Source organism: Callospermophilus lateralis, chromosome 4, assembly GCF_048772815.1.
Source record: "Callospermophilus lateralis isolate mCalLat2 chromosome 4, mCalLat2.hap1, whole genome shotgun sequence".
NCBI classification, from domain to species: Eukaryota; Metazoa; Chordata; class Mammalia; order Rodentia; family Sciuridae; genus Callospermophilus; species Callospermophilus lateralis.
In genome coordinates, this window is record NC_135308.1 from 35,634,426 (window position 1) to 35,643,082 (window position 8,657).

The following is an 8,657-nucleotide window of genomic DNA, read 5'->3' on the forward strand; positions in this document are numbered from 1 at the left end:
TTGTAAGCAAATAAGACAGGCTACGAAATATTGATATATTCAAAATCTGAATGCTAATTGCATAGGAGACATATACCTCACCCATCCTGTTCCCAATGTGTGGTAACCTTTCTCAGCTAGGTCCTTTTCCTGAGAGAATAACACTCAACACAAGGTAAATGAATATGCTTCTGGATTTATAGAAGACTGTTTGTGTGGAAGAGTTGTTGCATGGTAGTTATAAATACAAGCTTGGAGGATTTTCCTCCCAAATTCTTTTAAATGTAATAATTGCTCATCCCTCTCAAAGTGTAGCAAAAGTTCAGGGAAAAAAGGACAAAAATCTGTTAACAGAAATTTAAATTGACCCATAGTCCTAATGACCATGAGAACCACCCCAGACTGGAAAACTGGATTAATCCTTTATAAAACGATCATGAGCAGACGCACAAGGTTGCTTGTATTCCTCAGGTCCTCATGCAGCTTACAAGTAACAGATAATAGCATCATATACTGGGAAGCCCTGTTGTCTTTAGTCTTACCTTCCAGGGAAGTTTGTCTAACAAAAGACACAGGTTTTAATTTTAGAGCAAGAAAGAGTGAAAGGTATGTTCTGAGAGGAAAAAGTTATATTCTGCTTGAAATCAGGGTAGAAACAGAGATTCCTGGTATCACCATTATTATGCTGTAATATTTTAAAAGTTCAAGTCAGAGCATTAACTGAGAAACAAAAGGATATGTACACAAAAAGATAAAAACAAAATCTTTCTTGTAGATGATTATAACTTTGAGGATCCAAAAGAATAGGCTTTAAAGCACTTATTAGTTCAGAAAAGTGGCAAAATAAAAAAAAATGCTCAAAGATAAAAAGGTGTATCTTCAATAGACAAGGAGTATTCATTTATAATGAAAACCTAAACAGAAAATATGCAGAAATAATCTCAGAATTGTCTGTTACATATATGAAGAAAACTAAAAACATCTTTAAAAGAATGAATAAATAATCCAGATGTCAGTCAGAGGCTGTGGGAGACTAACCTTGCACATGACTGAGTCACACTCCCTGGTTGGGTGCTGAGGCGCTCAGTCACAGAAATGTGGCAGAGATTTCCCCACCCTTCTTGGGTTCAAGAGTTGGTGTCTCGTGCATGGGTGTGTCTTGCTACAGCCCCATGGGTGAAGCTATGCCCACCTGTTCCTTTGTAATATAACCCCTTGCCCTGTCTAGGATAGAATCTTCCATGGAAGTGCCTTGTGTGTGTGTCCCCTTCTCTTACTGTGCCCTTGGGTGTGGCCTACCCAGGTGTCAGTCAACCTGCTGACAGTGGACATCATGAAGATAGACTCAGCCCCCTGAAACCTGACCCCTTGCCTCATTTAGCTGATCCTCAATAAAAGGGGTCAGCATGTTCTCTCCCTCTCTCTCTTCCTGTGGACCCTTAAGGTCAGAGGAGCCGTCACAGCGACCCCAATGAAAAAGATATTTGTGTCTCTTGTGTGGCTATTTTGTGCAGCCCAGTTAGCCCAGTTCAACTGGAATAACCCCCTGAGCCTTTTAGTCGAGAACAGAAACTAGGCAAGAGGCCCAGAAAGTTGAGCAATGAGAGGACAGAGAATAGCCTGGGTCTTATCCTATCCCGTGCTTTTGGGGGCCACATCCTAGGAGGGCTGCCACTTGGTAGATGTATCCCAACCATGTCTGTGCTTTGGAAAGCTGTCTTTTTTATTTATTTATTTATTTTTTTCATCTTCCATACATTTGATTCAAGTGAGTTATGCATTTCCATTTTTACCCCAAATACAGATTGCAGAATCACATCAGTTACACATTCACAATGTTTACATAATGCCATATTAGTGACTGTTGTATTCTGCTGACTTTCCTATCCCCTACTATCCCCCCTCCCCTCCCCTCTCATCTTCCCTCTCTACCTCATCTGTTGTTGTTCCGTTCTCTCCCTCCCCCCCCTTTCCCCTCACAACCTTGTATATGTGATTTCGTATAAAAATGAGGGTTTCCTTCCGTTTCCATGCAATTTCCCTTCTCTCTCCCTTTCCCTCCCATCACTCATCTCAGTTTAATGTTAATATTTTCCTCATGCTCTTTCCCTCTGTTCAGTTCTTAGTTGCTCTCCTTAAATCAAAGAAGACATTTGGCATTTGTTTTTTAAGGATTGGCTAGCTTCACTTAGCATAATCTGCTCTAATGCCATCCATTTCCCTGCAAATTCAATGATTTTGTCATTTTTTAGTGCTGCATAATACTCCATTGTGTATAGATGCCACATTTTTTTTTATCCATTCATCTATTGAAGGGCATCTAGGTTGGTTCCACAGTCTGGCTATTGTGGATTGTGCTGCTATGAACATGGATGTGGCAGTATCCCTATAGCATGCTCTTTTAAGGTCCTCAGGGAATAGTCCGAGGAGGGCGATAGCTGGGTCAAATGGTGGTTCCATTCCCAGCTTTCCCAGGAATCTCCATACTGCTTACCATATTGGCCGCACCATTTTGCAGTCCCACCAGCAATGTACAAGTGTACCCTTTTTTCCACATCCTCGCCAGCACTTATTGTTGTTTGACTTCCTAATGGCTGCCAATCTTACTGGAGTGAGATGGTATCTTAGGGTGGTTTTGATTTGCATTTCTCTGACTGCTAGAGAAGGTGAGCATTTTTTCATGTACTTATTAATTGACTGTATGTCTTCTTCTGAGAAGTGTCTGTTCAGGTCCTTGGCCCATTTGTTGATTGGGTTATTTGTTATCTTATTGTTTAATTTTTTGAGTTCTTTGTATATTCTGGAAATTAGGGCTCTATCTGAAGTGTGAGGAGTAAAGATTTGTTCCCAGGATGTAGGCTCCCTATTTACTTCTCTTATTGTTTCTCTTGCTGAGAAAAAACTTTTTAGTTTAAGTAAGTCCCATTTGTTTATTCTTGTTATTAACTCTTGGGCTATGGGCGTCCTATTAAGGAATTTGGAGCCTGACCCCACAATATGTAGATCGGAGCCAACTTTTTTTTCTATCAGGTGCAGGGTCTCTGCTTTGATATCAAGCTCCTTGATCCATTTTGAGTTAACTTTTGTGCATGGCAAGAGAAAGGGATTCAGTTTCATTTTGTTGCATATGGATTTCCAATTTTCCCAGCACCATTTGTTGAAGATGCTATCCTTCCTCCATTGCATGTTTTTAGCCCCTTTATCAAATATAAGAAATTTGTAATTTTGTGGATTGGTTTCTGTGTCCTCTATTCTGTACCATTGATCCACCTGCCTGTTTTGGTACCAGTACCATGCTGTTTTTGTTACTATTGCTTTGTAGTACAGTTTGAACTCTGGTATCACTATGCCTCCAGATTTACACTTCCTGCTTAGTATTGCTTTTGCTATTCTGGGTCTTTTGTTATTCCATATGAATTTCATGATTGCTTTATCTATTTCTACAAGAAATGCCATTGGGATTTTGATTGGCATCGAATTAAACCTGTAGAGAAGTTTGGGTAATATCGCCATTTTGATAATGTTAGTTCTGCCTATCCATGAACAGGGTACATTTTTCCATCTTCTAAGATCTTCTTCTATCTCTCTCTTTAGGGTTCTGTAGTTTTCATTGTATAAATCTTTCACCTCTTTTGTTAGGTTGATTCCCAAGTATCTTATTTTCTTTGAGGATATTGTGAATGGGGTGGTTTTCCTCATTTCCATTTCAGAAGTTTTGTTGCTGATATACAGGAATGCCTTTGATTTATGCGTGTTGATTTTATATCCTGCCACTTTGCTGAATTCATTTATTAACTCTAGCAGTTTCTTTGTAGACCCTTTTGGGTCTGTTAAGTATATTATCATGTCATCCGCAAATAGCGATAATTTAAGTTCTTCTTTTCCTATTTTTATGCCTTTAATTTCTTTTGTCTATCTAATTGCTCTGGCTAGTATTTCAAGAACTAAGTTGAATAGAAGTGGTGATAGAGGGCATCCCTGTCTAGTTCCAGATTTTAGAGGGAATGCCTTCAGTTTTTCTCCATTTAGAATGATGTTAGCCTGAGGCTTAGCATATATAGCTTTTACAATGTTGAGGTAAGTTCCTGTTATCCCTAGTTTTTCTAGTGTTTTGAACATAAAGGGATGCTGTACTTTGTCAAATGCTTTTTCTGCATCTATCAAGATGATCATATGGTTTTTATCTTTAAGTCTATTGATGTGGTGAATAACATTTATTGATTTCCGTATATTGAACCAGCCTTGCATCCCAGGGATGAATCCTACTTGATCATGGTGCACAATTTTTTTGATATGCTTTTGCATTCGATTCGCCAGGATTTTATTGAGAATTTTTGCATCTAAGTTCATTAGAGATATTGGTCTATAGTTTTCTTTCTTTGAAGTGTCTTTGTCTGGTTTTGGGATCAAGGTTATGTTGGTCTCATAGAATGAATTTGGAAGAGCTCCTTCTTTTTCTATTTCTTGAAATAGCTTGAAAAGTATTGGTATTAATTCTTCTTTGAAGGTTTTGTAAAATTCTGCTGTATACCCATCCGGTCCTGGGCTTTTCTTAGTTGGTAGTCTTTTGATGGCCTCTTCAATTTCTTCTTTTGTTATTGGTCTGTTTAAATCGTGTGTGTCTTCCTGACTCAATCTGGGCAGATCATATGACTTAAGAAATTTATCGATATCTTCACTATCTTCTATTTTATTGGAATATAGAGTTTCAAAATACTTTTTAATTATCTTCTGTATTTCTGTAGTGTCTGTTGTGATATTGCCTTTTTCATCCCGTATGTTAGTAATTTGCGTTCTCTCTCTTCTTCTCTTCGTTAGCGTGGCTAAGGGTCTGTCGATCTTATTTATTTTTTCAAAGAACCAACTTTTAGTTTTATCAATTTTGGAAAGCTGTCTTTGCATAAGCTGGATCTACACTGGTTCCAGCAAATCCCTTTGGATATAGGAGACAGATGTATCCCTCCATGAACCCTGGGCCTTAGAGACTGCATTCTCTAGCAGTACAAGGGGCTCTTAGAAATATAGGGGTCAGTACAAATGCAGGTGTTGTGAATTTACTAATATGATTGCTTGTGATCAAGAACTCAGTATCAGTATTATGAGGGACAATGAGCTGAGGAGAAAGAGGATGCTATAGAACCATGAGCCTAAATTATGCTTATTACTATATAAAATTAAAGAAGAGATTTAGAGATCATAAATATAATTACATCTAAACAATTATATTGAGTTATGGAATTATGTACAGGAATCTAAAACTATATCTGAAGCCTTGGGGAAAGATGTTTTACAATCCAGAAATGTTTGTGGTTCATGTTTATAGTATTACAATTCACAACATCCAAATTATGGAACCAGCCTAGGTTCCATTCAACAGATAAATGGATAAAGAAAATGTGGTATATGTACACAATGGAGTTTATTCAACCATAATGAATGAAGAGTGAGAATTGGGGACATATGTAGTATGTAGTTCAGTAGCAACCCTCTCCCCAAGCCAGCTTCAATCCCCAGTACAAAAAAAAAATTATACCATTAGCAGGAAAATGGGTGGATTAAGAATTAAGAACATTGTTAAGCAAAATACGTCAAACTCAGAAAGTCAAGAGTCATACGTTTTCTCTCATATGTGGAAGCTAGAGAGAAAAAAAGCTAAAAAAAAAAAAAAGGTGATGGAGGGAATCTCATGAAAATAGATGGGAGACCCGTAAAATAGAGGAAGGGGACCAGGGGGAGGGAGGATAAGAAGGAAAGGGGAGGTGCTAGGGAACGAAGTTGACCAAATTATATTGTATTGTGTGCATGTACAAATCTGTAAGAACAAATTCCACTATTATGTATGATTAAAATATAACAATACAAAAAAGCTGAAAAAAGATATGTTGGATTTTGGAGACATCATACAATAAATGTTCAGTATATTACATACGTATACAGTATTGTAGCACACTATTGGTATGATCTAGTATAGCACCCTTTCACCATAATCATTACTATTTTTGCAGTAAAAATGTAATGTTGTTCATACAAAGTAGAAAAAAATAAACAGTCTCACATAAGTGCTGCCATAAGAATTATAAAAAGTACTTTTTTTGGCTCAGCAGCAGAACACTCACCTAACATGTGCGAGGCCCTGGGTTCAATCCTCAGCGCCACATAGAAATAAAATAAAGGTATTGTGTCCAACTACAACTAAAAAATACATTATTTTTTAAAAAGTACTTTCAGCTTCAGACTTTTATGTATTTTAGAATCACAGATTTGAGATTGTGAACCCATTAATTTCTCTTATCTGTTTCTCAAATTTTCTCTAACAATAATGTGATGAGGTCACAAATTTACTCATAGCACCCACAGTTGGACAAAGAAAAGGTAATCCAGCTCCATCCCCAATGGCTATAGTCTTCCCCATCATTCCCCACCCCAACACATGCACACTGAAATTGAAACAACTTAAATTTGTTAATTAAGAATATCTCTTTTTCTCTTCATTGAAATAATTTCAAAATTCTCTTTCACATTTAGTCTTCTCTGGAGAGCAGGATGATGAGAGCCCACTGTCTCCTCCTGGCTGCAGGAGTCGATCCCCATGGACCTGGGGTCCTTGCTGCTCTCTGCTAAGAACAGTGGGGAAGATTTGTGCCCTGGGCTGGCTGCTTTCTCAGCAACCACTTAGAGGACAACTCTTCTCTGAAGTCCTTTTGACAGTGATGTGCTGACGTCCGTCACTCAGGCCCATGGTCTGTAAACTTTATCTCCAGTCTGAGGGCCTCACTTCTTTACCTTGATCCAAATCTTTGCTAGGCTACTGATGCTCTTACCAGTTTAGTCTGCCCCTGGGGCTCTCATGTGCCCCACACAATCCATGGAGATCCAGGAGCACTGCCTTCAACCCATCTGTCTGCTTCCTGCTTGCAGCGTCCATGTCATAACTGTGCTGTGAGGAGTGTGGCATGAGCGAAAGCTAGTGTTTTTTTTTTTTCTTCTTATCAACATTAGAACTAAAGAAACCAGCTGCTAGCCCTGGGCTTCCCCTGCCTAACTGGATGTCTCTAAGGTTTTCACCCAGTTCAGGTTCTGAGGTAGAGGTGGAATAACCACTTCTGGAATATGACTTCCTCACTCTCCCACTGTTACTCCTTCTTCCCACTGTCCCTAGAACTAGAAAGGGCAGTGTGATAGACCATAACTAGAAAAGCAATGTGTAGACCCCAGATAGGCCAGACACTGGGAAAGCATTTGTGGTATGTTAATATCCCTTTTCCTTGTGGCACCATATGAAACCCAGATGGCAGAGTAGTTACATAATGTGTGAGTTAGTGCTTAAGAAGTTAATTCTTCCAAATTGGTAGGAGATAAAAGTTTGAGGCACGAGAAGCTCAATGCTCCTCTGATCTGGGTGAGACCAAGATACATTGGTTTTGCGGGAGACAAGGCAGTCATGTCTGCTTTACTAGCAAAATCTCATCCTTTAATATTTATTAAGCTTTTGATATCACCATAAGAATATGGTCTAGGAGTCTCATTTCTGCCTACCTACTAACTTAAGGAGATCTTTGCTGTAGACTGTATATCTTTTTACTAGCCCTATCCATCTACTATGTATCCATCTATCTACCTGCCTACCTATGTTGCTAGCTTGGACTTCTAGTAACTTAGATTAGATAAGGATGGTCCTGGAGTTTTTTACATTCCTCTCCAGTATAGCAAGACTGAAGCCTGATTATCATAGTTGGAATGTATCACAAATGGAAGGAATTCAAGAAACTGTGATCAGAGTGGCTTCCTGATGAGATAAAAGAATTTAGAATATGTCTCTCAGTAAACTTGGCTGTCAAATCTTTTTTTTTCTTGCCATAATATTCTATTTCAATATCAGAATTTAAATAAAAACTTCTTCTTTTTTACATTTTTTTGCTATAAAAATGCTAATCCTCCAACTACACTCAAGAAAAATGAGGGAAATAAATGTATTGGATTGGTCAGGGATTATGGACAAATGTAAAAGAAATAAACCACATAAATATTAAAAAATATTTCTCATTATAGGGTGATGCAAACTTGAAGTTTCAGTGACTTGGGAGGCCAGACTGAACAAATTACTGAGATCCTTTCTCAAAATAAAATTTAAAAACGGTTCATTTTTAAAAATTAACTCAGACTATGATATAATTAAAAAACATTTGGGAATGTGTAGGTTGGTGGTAAGCACCCCAGGTTCAATCCTCAGTATCAGTGAGAAAAAAAAAAATTCATCACAAAAAACATTAATTTGTTAACTGCCTTCTATCTGTCAGGCACTGAATCCTTATTTAATTCTGACTTTGAAACTTTTAAAATCTTTTCTTTAAAAGGAAAGTTTCTTATCTAAGCTTTCATTGCTAGGCAGTGATGGAACTAAGATTTGAATCTAATTCTGCATCTTTAAAATACATAGTCACTGCCAATATGTAATGCTGCCTCTCAGACTATGATGTAATTACTTTGATAATAACTTAAAAATAGTCTTTAAAATTTAAATAATTTGAAGATAATTTTTTTTGGGGGGGGCACTTGGCCACTGAACCACATCTCCAGTTCTATTTTATTTAGAGACAGGGTCTCACTGAGTTGCTTAGCACCTTGTTTTTGCTGAGGTTGCCTTTGAACTCATAATCCTCCTGCCTCAGTCATCTGAG